Source organism: Peromyscus leucopus, chromosome 2 (assembly GCF_004664715.2).
Source record: "Peromyscus leucopus breed LL Stock chromosome 2, UCI_PerLeu_2.1, whole genome shotgun sequence".
NCBI classification, from domain to species: domain Eukaryota; kingdom Metazoa; phylum Chordata; class Mammalia; order Rodentia; family Cricetidae; genus Peromyscus; species Peromyscus leucopus.
The window spans coordinates 143,486,276-143,501,290 of NC_051064.1; the positions used below are offsets into that span (position 1 = coordinate 143,486,276).

The window sequence follows — 15,015 nt, forward strand, 5'->3', positions numbered from 1 at the left end:
AGGATTCTGAGACTACAATGGTTCTCAGATGACAGGAGTGCTGACATTGATTACTAATGTCTGTCAGGAGATCAGGGTGCTGGCATCAATTAGTAATGTCTGCAATGGTAAGCGATGACACAGGCAGCATGTTTGCTGACTATCCTTGAAACCTTTGACAGCAGGAAAACTTAGGCCCTGAAGATCCAGTGACCTGCCTATGGTCAAAGAGCAAAGCAGGGAGACAGTAAAAACAGAACATCCATATTTTGATTAACATAGTTTTTTTTAAAAAAATTGTTTTTTCTCCATAGGTTTCTGGGAATCATGGTATTTTCAAAGCTTTCTTCTCTGAAGTCATAGTTCAGTCAGCTGATATAATCATACTCTGTTGAGTTAAGGGATAAGATAAATATTTGCCTGTTCAAGTTACTGGACATCAGTGCCAACTTAAATAAGTAGACATGTGACTAACTTCAGCCTACATCTTTGGGGGACTATGTTTAATCAGGTAGAGGAATCCTGGGATTCATTTATCTCTATTGACTTTAAAATCAGAAATTACATGCCACAAAAGGGCTGCAAAGTACTTGCCTTCACACTTGAATGGACACCACAGAACTCTAGATGAATCATGATGTAATTGATTGGTGATTCTTCCTTCCACACCAAAGTCTCTTACATTTTGTTTCTATTGCATGATATTTCCTAGGGGCTGAGACCAATGGTCTTCCCCTTCCTGTATGAGTCCCTTTCCCATGTCTGGTGACCAGCAGAAGGGCTCACATGGAGCGGGCTCTGGAGAACCAACTTATGACAAGTGAAAGCCCCCCCCCAAAAAAAAAGGCAAGCAGCACCAGAGAGATTGGCAGTGATATTACCTAAATTGTTAGCCTGAGGGACAAAGTAACAGCTCCCTCACAGTGAGTAACTAAATGAAGCCTGTGGGAGCCAGCTGTTGATCTCATCATTCAGTGGTGATGGTAATTTTAGGGACTTGGGGACCACCCCCTTCACTCTTCTGCCACATTCAACTACTGTTTTCCTCCATCTTACTTAACAAGAATTAAAGACGTGAATCTGGGCCAAGTTTATGGCCCCGAGAACCAGAGGATCCCCAATGCTGAGAGTGTTGCTATCCCAAGCAATCACTCAGCAGTGAGGTTTCAAAAGCCTCCTTTCGGCTTTATTATGACTATTAGTAACTGTTAATTAGCATGGCGGAGGAGCAGCAATCGCGTCCCCCATCCCCACAGTGCTAATTACTCTTGGCTTTGCTACCAGCCGAGAAAAAATATCCCAAGATTGTTCTGGGGGATTCTCTATTTACCTTCATGCATTATTGGTCCTATCTATTTAAAGCTGTGTCTCACTTAAAAGCGTTGGCGAAAAGCCCTTTTAGTAACAGAAGAATGGATTTGACTTTTCTGTGATAATAAGCTCCTTTTCATTCTTAGGTTGGCCCTGGTGCTAGGAGCTCCAGGTCCAGGGCACCAGGGTGGTGACTAGATTTTATGCCAAAGCTTGTGTTTAGGTTCCAAGGCAATCTGATTGCCTTGCTAAGATCTCCCTTCATCAACATTTGACCCTCATGGTCAGTCTGAAGCAATGTCCCAATTCCCATGGGCAAAAGAACACCTAGTCTAGGATCCTGGGCTGGACTCAGCAACCCATACACCCACAGCACCTTCACTGGTACATGAAATCAAGGCAGCAGCCTCCTTAGAGGGTTGCAGGTGGCTCTGGATGCTGGCAGCAACCCATAACTTGATTTATATGTTTTCCGGTGGGTTTAGCTAGCATGAAAATACCTTCATCGCTTTACTTACTAACTATACTACACTCAATGTCACACCATCATCAACCTCCTGTTCATCATTATCACTATTAGTACCATGATCACCACTATCACCAGTATTTCCACCATCATTATCGCCATCACCACCAACATGAACATCATCACCATCACCACCACCATCATCATTATCCCCATCACCACCATTGTCATAGTCACCATGACTATCATGACCATCAGCATCATTATCACCAATGGATTATTGTGCTTGGATGTAAGGAACCATATAGAGTGATAGCCATGACCATGATGATAATTACAGAAAACAACTCCCTGAACCACTGGATGACTGTTACTTTAAGGGGGTTCCATGAGAGCCTCTGATAGCAAGGCATAGCTTATGGGTCTCAGGCCCCAGGGAGGCTCTTGACTTATCTCATTTGATTCTCTTGAGGGCACCACAGGGATTTGTGGTGGCGTTTCTCTGCCTGGATTGAGTTTTCCTCTGTTTTAGCACTAGGCCCTGATTCTGCTTTAGAAAACCTTGCTTTTGGTCTCTATAGCAGGATGAAGATTGGCCCTTTCATTCCATGCATGAGACAATCTAGCTTCTTAGCCTCCTTGACTTGAGATCAGTACCATGTATGCACCCATGGCCTTCTATCTATGGTCGCCTATATACCTGGAAGTGTCGCTGGACAAACCCATTCCCCTGTGTGAAGGGTCTCCTGGGATACTCAACCCAGAAGACTGTGGCTTTGAGGGTAACATGTGGGAGGTGAACAGAGTGCCATACTCTTGCTGGAGCTCTGGGGACAGTGTCTTTCTCTCCACTGTCAATGCTATGATGGTCCAGAAAGCTGGGAGTACTGAACCTGGGGAGGACCCAGGAGCCCACAGCCTGCAGCCAAATAGGGACAATAGGCCTGAGAACTAGAGAGAGGCACTGAATGTCACCACACTGTTCATGTCAGAACCCATTGCGATCCTCACACTGACCATACCAGTGCCCACTTGTGACGCTTGACATCTGGGAACCAGTGAAGGGTTAATTTTCCTTTACTTTTCTTAAGTAAGCTTGGAAAGCATTTGAGCTCTGCCCACACACAGTCTTGTTTCAGAGCCTGCTACTGAAGGGAGTATAGTTCTGTCTGCCCTGGTCCTGCTCCCCTTTCTTCTGGGTCCCCATGAATCCTTGAGACCTACCCCACTAGTCCAACCATGTGAGACATCCTGGTCACCTCCCACATATCACTCTCACCAAAGCCAAAGTATCCTGGCTTGAACATTCCAGGAGTCCATTCACATAGGGATATGGGTCTGGCCAGAATCAGTACTGGGTTATAAGCAACCATAGAGAGAACACTGTGGATATCATACAGTCACACAGCTGGGGTGGGCAGGATACACACTCTTCCCTAGGAAGAGGCTAGGTCTCCTTTACTTCTGTATTTATGAATTCTACCATCACAGCTGCCCACAGGATAGATAGGTCCAACAATTCATATCCTTTTTATTTTACTTTTCTTTCCTCTTTCCACTCCTTTCTCCTTCCTCCTCCTCCTAATCTTCCTCCTCATTTTTTTAAAGAACCAAAACATTTTAATTATGTAAATGTACATTGTGCTTGGTAATGGGTAACATGAGGATATTGTCACATAAATACATCTTTACATTGAAGATATCACCTCCTATAAGTCCCTTCAACTCCATTGGTCCATATATTTTATGCTATATATACCAATATGAGCTTTTTTATTTCTATAAACTCTAAGAACCATGAACTTATTACTTTCTTTTTACCTTCCTTCTCTTTTTGTATTGAATTTTTAAGATTTCTTTTCCTTCAACAAGCCTGAAACTTAAATATGAATGCATTTAAAACTGGTCATCTAAGACTTTCCAAAGTCTTAACGTTAGTATGTAGTTTTCCTTCTGGGTAAGGAATGTTGTGAGAGGTGTGAGACACCCTGCAAACTGGAACGCAGACATCAATGCCTGGGGAATGCAGGAGAGGCACACTCACTGTTGCCTGTTGGGAGCCCAAAGGGCATAAACACCAGAATGCATAGAAGAGGAGAGGAGCCTAGCCTGATCCTCTAAGTGAAAGCCACGATTAAACATGAGCACATACAGTTTGCTTCTGTCTGTTACTCTAGCACTAACTTCAACCTAAGCATGGCCCTTTCTACATTGACATGCTCTTGGACATTTGTAAGTGGCCCTCTGGGTGACCTTGTGAGAGTGTGGGTGTGAGTGCATGGGCACATGTGCCTTTCTGTGCCTTCACCTCTGGTGACAGTGGTATAGGGACCCCAGGAATAGGGTATCTGTGATCATGGTGACATACTAGGACATCGATACTAGAATGATCTACAGGGAGCAGGTCAGGACAGTAGGAAGACCCTAAGAGGAAATTATTTTTTCCTGGGATGTACATGGTATAGAGGGAATGGTTTGGAAAGTTCTCAAAGCTGAGGGTCTAGCTGAAGCCAGGATTTCCAAAGTCAATGTGTGGAATGAGCATATGGATGCCACTGTGTCCCATCGTACACATGGAAAGGCAGAGGGAGAGCAGTTGGCAGCCCTGGTCAGCCCTGGAGAAAGCCTATGAGGAAGAGGCTCAGACTGGAGGGCCTAAGGAAGTGACCTCACTTCCTTAAAAAATGGTCCAGATGGAACACGGACTCCTGGTTACCAGGTAACCACAGGCCAGTGGCAGCCTTAACTGACTTAACTGTCTAGTCTGGAAGAGCTTCAGAGGTTAGGATGTTCTTTTGTTTTTGTCCTTCTGGCAGCTCAGGCCACAGAAAAGCTAAGAGTGGTGGCCTTGGCCACCTTTGGAGACATTGAGAGCGCCGTCTGACTCAACACATCTGGCCATTTTCTCACAGGGAAGCCAAGGTAACACAGGCCAGCTCTTGGCAGGAAACCTTTCTGGTCTCCCTGATCCGCTGTAGTCCCTGACTGGGTATGTGTTCCTGTGAGAACACTGAGGAACAGTCTTTAGGCCTACTTTTCACTTCAGTGTGTGCTAATGGGTTGTTGATGTCTCTGAGTTTTCACATTTAAACCCTCCTTCCTTCCTCAGAATAAAAGGGAGCCACATAAGTCTCCCAGGTTCAATTCCAACATCTTAGGCTACTGGGAAAAAATGGTCAACTGCTGTTCAAAACCACGACAACACCTTCATCTGTGTTTTTCTTGGTGTCTACCCAAAGTCTGCTACCATCTGGGAGATGCTGGACCTGATAATGAAAACATGAGTGGTTATGTACAAGCTTAGGGCCTCAGGCCACCTGGTTTGGTTTTAGGCTGGCTCTGCTTTTCTTTAGGACTGTATGCTCTCATAGGACAAGTATGATTGTACCGTGACAACAACTGTCCTGGGCCTGGACCTTCAAAGTGACATGGCCAGAGATGGGGGCTGGAGAGACAACTCTAGATTATATCATTAACTTCCCCAAGAAGTGTCAAACACTGTCCTTTCTTATGCCACAAGCAGAGCCTTTTCCCCATTTGTATAAAAGGTTCTTGGTACTATCTAGGTTTGATGGGATGAATGGAACCAGACAAGAGTCCTTGGGGGGTACCCAAGAAGTCCTGTACCAACCAAGAAACCTAGCAAGGAGGGTGTTAGGTTTCACCCACTGCATGAAAATCCTTGAAAAGCTGGGACAGAGGCTCATTCACAGGCCATTAGCATGGAAATCAGAACAGTGCAAAAATGCCCCCAGCACCCCATCCCCTTCCTGGCTTCTATTCCTACATCAGATTTAAGAAGGTTCCTCTAGATCTCTTGGTGGGTTGGGGACACATGGCCTTAGTGGTGACATCCTCATGGAATGCCACAGGTATTGATCTTTCCAGCCTGACTGTGTGAAGGATCAGCAAAAAAGGACATGAGTGGGCTTTGGGTAAAGAGGGAAGTAACAGCCCATCTGTGGAATGGGATGTTTGGAGTAGCTAGGGTTGAGGACTAAGTGATTACCTTGGGATTCCTACTAGAGGAATGATACCAGAGACTTCACGTGCAGGTGGAGAGAAAGAGAGATCCCCAATGGTCTCTTTGGTTCTGACCTAAAGAGCCCTAGGGGAATCCTACCACGGCTCATCCTGGTTTGCCCAGTCTGCCCTCCAAGGTACAGAAAGTGTCTGGAGCCCTCTCCATACAGCCACACACTCCTGACCACCATGCCCAGCAGCACATGGGCTGGGCAGCCTTTTCTTCATCAGAGGGACCACTGCTGGGCTGGTGAAGTGAAGCCAGGCAGAATTCTGACTCTACTTCCCGCCAACCTGCTCCTCCCTGCAGCGCCATATTCTGCTTTCTGTCCATGTGGCTCGAAAAACATCCCCAGGTTTTAGTGACTCTCCAGACCTGGCCATTGTGAAGAGGTGGTTGGATTATGTGAGGCTTGGTGTGCCTTCCTCAGATGTCACTGATCCAAGCAAAGGAACTCCTATCAGTGCTAGAGGCACATGAGTCCAAAAGGGGTGAGGTAGCCTGGGGTAGGTGCCTAGGAAGGTAGGAGGAGGTTTTTGTGATGGGTTGCACCAGGGTATTCTCCAGAAGTCTTGGCCTGGAACCAAGAACTGGGCACCAGTTGGTGGGATGTCCTCTTACAGGTAGAGGGGACTGGGGATTCTCTGGCATGAACAGGTCTTGTGTGGCCAGCAAGGTCATCTCTGGGAAGCTCACCCCATCTTGGAAACTTCTAGGCTGTCCCTAGTCATTGGTTCATCTCTTTCTGTCCTAGGATTTTGGGCTCTTCAGGGCAACAACTCCAGAAACCCCAATGCTGGATGCCTCAGGCATGGCAGAGACCCTGCATCTAGGACCAGCTTCTGTGGTGGGGCCACAGGGAGATATGAAGCTCCGAAAGGACACTGAGCTCATGGACCCAGCAGTTAGGGAACCAACTGTGCCAGAAGATGGACCAGTGCAGCTTCTGACTTTAGATCAGCCTCTGCCCGCATCAGCTGATACACAGTCACCTCTAGATGTGGCTGCAGATGTTCCAGCTGCCAGGCAGGTATTTCTACCTGCTGTTGTGCAATTAGGTGCACCGGAGCCCATTTCCCCTCTTCCTGAGGTTGACATATAATTAGGTAGTAGAACCTGCTGAGTTCCACCCTGCTCCAGTTCCACAAATAAGCTGTCCTTCTCTTTAGAGAAAATATCCCCTTTAATTTTGTTTAAATCTTTTTTAATGTTGTTTTAATCATTGGGTTGTTATTTAGGTTTTAATATTAATAAAAATTTATTGTTTACTCATTTTAAGTTATTTATTTTTTGGGGGGCATATCAGGGATGGTCTATCCTCCTCATTTTTTTTTTTTGTGGTGCTGTGGGTAGAACACAGGGTCTTGTGCATGCTAGGCAAGAGTTCTTCCACCGAGCTACATCCCCAGCTCCATATTCCTGGACCCCACCACCATAGACCCTGCCCTCCTGCTGCCCATAGGGAGGGCTCAGCAAATGTTGGTTCTTTATTGTTTTAATACTGAGGATTGAGCTAGTTTTCCGCATGCTAGGCAAATGCTCTCCCTCTCAGCCATGCCTACAGCCCAGAAACACATTTTGAACTGTGCTTAGTGTCTTAGAGAAAAAAGTGAACGTGATGGTTAATCTTGGTTGTCAACTTGACTAGCTCTAGGATTAACTAAGCCAGTCTCCTGGAAACACCTGGGAAAGGTTTTCTTAATTACATTAATTGATTAAGGTGGGAAGATCCATCCTAAATATAGGTGCCATCTATCTTAGCTGCTTTTTTGTCTCTCTCCTGAGACACCATGACCATGGCAACTTATAGAAGAAAGTATTTAATTTGGCCTACATTTTCAGAGGGTTAGAGTCTATGATAGTCGTACAAAGGCATGGCAGCAGGAACAGGTGAGAGCTTACATGTTGCTTAACAACCAAGAAGCAGGGAGAGAACTCTGGGAATCACAGGGGTCTTTTGAAATCACACAGCCTACCACAGTGACACACCCCCTCCAACAAGGCCATACCGCCAAATCCTTCCCAAACAGTTCTACCAACTGGGCACCAAGTATTCAAATACATGAGCCTAGGGAGGCCATTCTAATTCAGATCATCACACTGTCTTCCAGCAGTGACCCCGATATAAGGAGGGCCAAGGCAAAAGCTCTTGCTTTTTGCCTGACTGCCTTCATGTCTAACTGGTGGGTTCATCTGCCCTGTTGTTTCTAGTGCCACCACTGCTGCTGTCTCCATCTTTGGTGAACACCAGAACCCAGCTTGTTTGGCCTTCCAACATGGACTGAAGACCAGCAGCTCTCTAAGATTCTTCCAGGCCTTAAGCACCAGACTGGTGCTACTGAGACATCCAGTCTCATAGACTGAGTAGTTAACAGCTTCGCAGCCTCTCCAGTGTGCAGATGTTAATTATTGGACTACCCAGACTGTATTGTGCAAGCCCACCTAATATATCCTCTTTTAATATGTGTCTGTGTTAGTCAGGGTTCTCTAGAGTAACAGAACTTATAGAATGATTCTTGCTCTTTATATATAGAAAGGGGATTTATTAGACTCATTTACGGTCTGTGGTCCAGCTAACCTGAAAATGGCTGTCTATGAGTGGAACATCCAAGAATCCAGTAGTTGTTCAGTCCACAAGGCTGGATGTCTCAGCTGGTGTTCTGTCTATGCTGGAATCCTGAAAAAGTAGGCTCTAATGCAGCGAAAGAATGAACTCGCTACCAAGACGAGCACAAGCAGGCAGAGCCAAGCTTCCTTCTTCCATGTCCTTATATGGGCTTCCAGCAGAAATTGTGGTCCAGATTAATGGTGGACCTTCCCACCTTGAAAGATCTGGATTAAAGGTTTATCTTCCCACCCCAAAGACCCAGATGAGAAGTGGCTCTTCCTGATTCAAATGACTTAACAAAGAAAAAAAAAATCCTCACTGGTGTGCCCAATCATTTGAGTTTTAGGTAATTCCAGATGTAGTCAAGTTGACAACCAAGAATGGCCATCACCGTACCCATTCTCTCCAGTCTGTTCCTCTAGAGAACCCTGACTAATATCATGAAACATCACTTCAAAAGCAAGAGAGCTGGCATCCTAGCAGATGGAGGGATCTGTAGAAACTCCATCAGTACCGGCATGCAGTGGGACTCAGTGGACAGGGAGAAATGGGATTGGATTTTAGGAAGAACAAAGCTGAGAAAGGCCACAGGGACACAGCCCCCAGGTGTTACTGTCCCAGGACTGTGGCATCATGGATGGGCCTAGGTATCGCCTGGGGGGATGGACTGGCTCTCCGGGGTCTCTCTTTGTTTCTTCCTTCATCCACTTGTGCCTGCAGCTGAGTAGTTAAGTCAACAGCTCCTTATCCACGGCCAGGGTTCATCCCTGGCACATGGCTGCCCACTGAATGAATGAGCATCTGCTGGTAGCCAAGCGCTGGGGACGACACCGAGCACAATGAACGTGGGCACAGGCTGGTGCCATCACAGAGCATCCAAAGAGGCACTATCGGTAAATGTTTGCTTGGCACCTGCTACACGTCAAGTACTGTTCTAGAAACAGGGCCCAGCAGCAAGCAAGGCACACAGGTCCCTGATTCTGACGGCTGACATTGGAGAGGTTAGAAAGGACCCTTCCAGTAGACTCCTGCTTATTCTGCCCGTGGGGGATTGGAGGGAATCTTGGCCCTCTGGGCTGGTTCTCGGGGAAAACAGTCTCCAGGGCATGGTTTCTATGCTTAGTTGTCACACTGTAGCAAGAAGATGGACATGCCCTGTTTCAGAGGAAAGCCTAAACCGCAGCACACCCAAACCAGTGGTAGCTACCTGAGAGGTTAGGGACCAGCAAGGCAGCATTTGAGCCTGGCCCAAAGGGCAGAGCTTAAACGTATTTCAGAGCCTTGCTAATCACCCCTAAAGCATGCCACTGAATGGGGGTTCAAGTGAGGTTGGCTTTTGCTTAATGTGCCTTGCAAGAGTATGTCCCAAAGGGCCATTCTGGATAGCTGATGCCTGAGTGAGCAAAGACCCTCTCCATCCTACACTTTCCTGGTTCAACCTCGTTACAAGAGAAACAATGATTTCCTATGGAGTGGCCTTTCTGGCACAGTGCAGGGTGAAAACAGCACTGTTCTTAAAGCTACATGGGGACTTTTGACGTTGACTCCACCTTCCACATGCTGTGTGACCTGTATTGAAACCTCTCCAAGGCTTAGTTTTCTTCCTTGTAAGACGTGGCTCATTACACTTATTTCATGGGGATGCTTTTTGTCCTTTTCTTTCCTTTTTGGATAGGGTCTTAACCATGTAGCTCTGGCTGGTCTGGAACTCGCTCTGTAGACCAGGCTGGCCTCAAACTCAGAGATCTGCCTGTCTAAGCTTCCGCAAGGCTGGGTGTAAAGGTGTGCATTTCCATGTCTAGCGATGATTTTTTTTAATGAATGAAATCCAGTCTGCCAATCTCCTGGAAACGAACTTGCCTGTACAGAGCACTCAAACAGAGATCCTGGGGCGCCACCAGTGCTCCGAAAGTTACCTGCCCATCTCCCCTGTCTTCTCATCAGCTCGTGTGAGCCGTGTCACGTCTAAGCTCAATCATCTCCAGGGGCAGGAAGCCAGGAGCAGCCTCTTGCCTCCCCGAATGAATGGCCACAGGTTTATGATTTATTTGCTGATTAATTGGATGCTCAGAGACAATTCTATGTCAATTACATTACTGGCTTGGTGAGAGACACAGGGCTGCCAATGTCAATATGCTAAGACTGAGCATGCCAGGGTGTAGCCAGGGCTCGGCCAGCGCTCGGGCAACCCAGAGAATATTGCAGCCAGGAGGGCTTCCTTTCCTCTGTACCCAGGGAAAGAAGGTTAAAGTACTCATGGCAAGTTAAACGGAAGGTGGTGCCACACAAAACCCTGTCCCCTCCTCCCAGGCAGCCTCCGTTGGTGCCAGCTGAAGGGGACATTGTCTCAATGCTCGGAGGACTTGGGCGTGCTCAACAGTGCAAGTAGTGCTCTTGGACGTTTCCAAGACCCCGTTTGTGGGTGTCCCTTGGGCACAGGCAGAACTGGAAATATGATAGATCACTTTGCCTGCATTTAGGCTATAGTCAGGTGGCTTTGGGTGGTGGCAGGGAGATCAAGAGTTCAAAACCAGCCTCAGCTACACAGTGAGTTTGAGACCCGGGCTAAATGAGAAAGAGGAAGACTATGGGCCTGACCTCATCAGGCGATGCCTTGGATGACACAATAACCTTTCCTCGGGGGTTGGAAGACCAAGATGGCGATGGAGGGGCCTGGGTAGCAAGGCTCTGCAGGAAAGCAGTGGAAAGCTAGATTGTGGCACATGACAAACACCACCCAAATGACAGAGGCTGAAGCCCTATGATCACAGAAAACAGAATTCTGCCACAACATTTAACTTAATTTTGCAAGAGGATCTGGAGTTCTGGAGAACAAGGAGGTCTGGCCAGCACCGAGTCTAACCTGGGGAGAGCTTGAGCTGTGAGTTCGGTGCAGCCAAGCTTCTGATATGCAAGCTAACAAATGCCCACCCATCGTTGTAAAGCTGCTTGTTATATTTGGGATAACTTGTTACACAGCAGTTGAAAACAGACACACAGGTGTTGCCCAGCCCTTCTCCAACTCTCTCCAGAGAGCCTCAGTCATCCTGAGCCTGTTTCTGCGACACATCTGTGTTTCTCTATTAACTGGATACTTTCCTTTGTGAACACTATGGGTGATTCTGTCCCTTCCTGCCTTCCCAAATGGACTCAGCTGCTCAGAAAGTGCCTGCAAGGTTACTGACGGAGCTCCGGGTACCGTCAAAGCTGCTTCTGGTAAGGCCGTGGTTGTGCCTGCAGACCTACACCTTCTGCCTCCTGTATGTTTCGGTTCCCAAGGCTCCAAGGTCTCTGCACCTGCTTTTCCAAAGATCCAAACAGTCCTAAAACTCACTTCCAGCCTCTCCTGAAATGTCATCTCCTCAGCGAGGCTGTCCCAAGCCTCCCGGCATTTGCCAGCATGGCCTGTCTTTCCTCCTCTTCCCACTCCTCCCCTGCCCCTGCTCCTCCCTCCCTCCCCCTCCCACTCATTTGCCTCTGGCTCTCATGCAGGGATGGAACCCTGGGCCTTGTGCACACAAGGCAAGTGCTTTACTACCTAGTCATACCACTGCCCTCTCCCTCACTGGCAAAGGTGCCTGGCACACAGTGTTTCTGTCTGTTTTATCATTGAGCTCTTTCGGAGGGAGGATTTCAGCCCCCCACCGCCACCCCTGACATATTTGAGACAGTCTCAAGTTAGCCCAGACTGATCTGGAACACATTATATAATTGAAGATAACCTTGAACCTCCTGCTTCCACACCCCCAGTACTGAGATTGTGTGTACCTCCACATCTGGTTTATGTGGCACAGGTATGGAACCCAGGGCCTCAGGCATGCTATGCAAGCAATCTACCAACGGAGATAGATCTCTAGCTCCTAGCTGATATTTTGGAGGTTCATGGACATGGTGCTAACATCTACTTGTCTTTGGAGAGACTCCCCTGGGCCAGGTCACAGGTCAGGTGGCAACTTTGCTGGAATGAAGTCACATGGTTAAGAGAGGAAGCCAAAGAGTGTGTGTGTGTGTGTGTGTGTGTGTGTGTGTGTGTGTGTGTGTGTGTGTCTGTGTGTGTATGTGGGGGGCTGGTCTTACTCTTTCATAACAGCCCTCTTTTGTGGAAGTGAACTGGGGTCCCATGAGAATAACATACCCTTCCAAGGGCAGTGTTCCCAGTGACACTTAAGTGTTCTCCCCTGCCATGGCACACCCCACAGAGACTTAGCACCAACACCTGTGGGGACATGCACAGACTCATCCAATCCACAGCAGGTGTCACCTGACCTCAGACATATAGTCATGCTGGTCACTGGAGGGAGCTGCTGTGCCTGGATGAGCTGGCCTTGAACCAATCACATCTTTAACACCATGCACAGGGAGGGCCCCAACACTATAAGAAGGTGTGTGGAACCTTCCAGAACTCCTTGCAAGGTGTTCTTGCAAACTCAGATCTGAAGGTGCCCAGATCCCACCTTAGGTATGCTGAAGAAATGATTACCAAGAGCCTTGGCAGCGGGCAGCCACGGGGGGAGGGGGGGGAGTGTGGCAGGGGGCGGAGTAGCCCAGAAAGTCTCTGTCCCCATTTCAGGAACTGGAACCTCTTACCGTGTGTTGGAAACAAACCCCATTTTCTGTTTATCAGCTGAGTTTCTCTGGGACCTGTCTTGTCCGGCTTCCACTCTGACTCTGAGCTCAGGTCACCAGGAATGAAGACGGGCATTCTGCAGCCCCTGAAACTGCTCAATTACCCAGGCCCCGGGCAGTGGTGGCCAGCCCTCCATCAAAGAATGGGGTGCGGGGCTCTGCAGCAGCTGCGGGTCTCCAGCAACACTTTCACAGACAGGGCGGTCACTCTGCTTGTGTGTCTTTCCCGGAGCAGGGGACTTGCGGAGCTGTGAGCACAGCCAGAGGATCCATTTCAGTTCCTAGTGCCCACGAGGCCCCTCTCTCCAGCTCTGCACGGCAGAAGGAGTCCAGGCACTTCCGCTGCTTCCCTGCTCATTCTGAAAAGAGCCATTTGTGAACTAGCTCGAGAAGGCCAGGGGGAGGGGCGGGGCCTGGTGAGATGGCTCAGAGGGTAAAGGAGATTGTCACCAAGCCTGACAACCTGAGGTGGATCCTTGGGACCTACAAGGTGAGAAAAAGAGAACCTACGCCTGCAAGTTGTGCTCTGGCCTCCAAATCCGTGTGTGTGTGTGTGTGTGTGTGTGTGTGTGTGTGTGTGTGCACATACATACATACACATACGCACACACAAATAAAAAGTATAATCTAAAAAAATAATTAAAAGGTCTGGCAGTCCTTCAAGTTTCTAGAAAGACATTTTCCAAGTGTTTTATGTTCGAACAACTAAATAACTAGTCCAAAAGATAATGTAAACCTATCAAAAGAAAAAAAAAAAACTCTTATTTTGTCTTTCAGTGGGATGTGTGAACCTGTTGTCTGCTGCACAACATCTTCAACCTTGACCTAGACTGAAGTCCATCACTCTCACTCTCCATAGTGACCTGGATGTACTTGCTTCATCATATGTGTGGCAGGCATCATGTATGAGTGTTCAGAGTGGGGGTACCTGTGTGTGTGCGCGCTGTGTGTGTACCCATGTTCACGTGTGAGGTGCATATGTGTATTTATGCCAATGGGTGGATGCCCTTTGACACGAGACTGCCAAAGCCCATACATACAAGAGCACAGAGCAGAATGCAGAGTGGAATCTGGGGACTTCCTGGAGTCAGCAGCTCACCAGAGTTGGTGAGTCACCTCTCTGGTCCTAGGACTGAGAATGTCACCTGACTCTTCTCTTGACTAACAGTGGACAGAAGGCCACGAGAAACTCTTCTGCCTCTGTTTTCCTGTTGGGAGAGGGGGCTGGCAAGACTACCCCACTCTGGGTTGTTGGTTGTGAAGATTCGAATCGAAGTTCAAACAACACAATGAAGGGCCCATACACAGTCAGGACCAACAGACATACGAAGGGCACACAGTCAGACCATATCATGCAGTGAGGGACGCTATGATGGTTGAGTGTTGATGCGGGGGACGCACGGATGCTTCCTGAAAGAGCTAGGTGGCCATCTGTGTCACCCATGTTTAGCTGTCATCGTCACATTCACATAGGAACAAACAGGACTGTGTTCTAACAATGCTGTATGCGTGGTCACACGTCTTGTAACATTCACACATCATAAAATAGTCAAATGTCTCTCTGGACTTTCCCCAACTATTGAAAGACTCAGAAAGAGGCAGGTAGATCTCTGAGGTCAAGGCAAGTCTGATCTACAGAGCGAGTTCCAGGATATCCAGGGCTACACAGAGAAACCCTGTCTCGGAAAGAAAAAAAAAAACATAGAAAAAGAGAACTTTCGTGGAGCAAGGCTGCAGATATCCAATCTGGCGGCCTTTTCAGAACCCAGGGGACAATCTGCTAAGACACAGACCCCTGAGACCCTCGTCAGCATTTCAGGGTGGAGCCCAGGAACCTGCAGCTGATATGAGAACTACTCTGCCAACCCACTCATCATTACCAGCTTAGTTCGCCACTCAGTCATCCAATTAATTAATTCACTGGGACGTTCGCTGATCCAGCAAGCCTGGGGTTCAAACGCAAGGCCTGTTTTTCTATGGAGCTGGGAACAGGACCCAGAG

At 47.8% G+C, this 15,015-nt stretch overlaps 1 protein-coding gene and 1 long non-coding RNA gene across 3 annotated transcripts in view; one reads left to right on the top strand and one right to left on the bottom strand.

Annotated features, from left to right (window-relative positions):
- Positions 1–15,015, bottom strand: part of Kazn (kazrin, periplakin interacting protein) — a 392,507-nt gene that overhangs the window by 262,835 nt on the left and 114,657 nt on the right. The gene's annotated exons all lie outside the window — the stretch shown is intronic.
- LOC119087477 lies at positions 6,090–6,922 on the top strand. The gene is made up of 2 exons (XR_005090953.1): positions 6,090–6,271; positions 6,535–6,922. It is a non-coding gene; the product is annotated as an uncharacterized LOC119087477 (long non-coding RNA).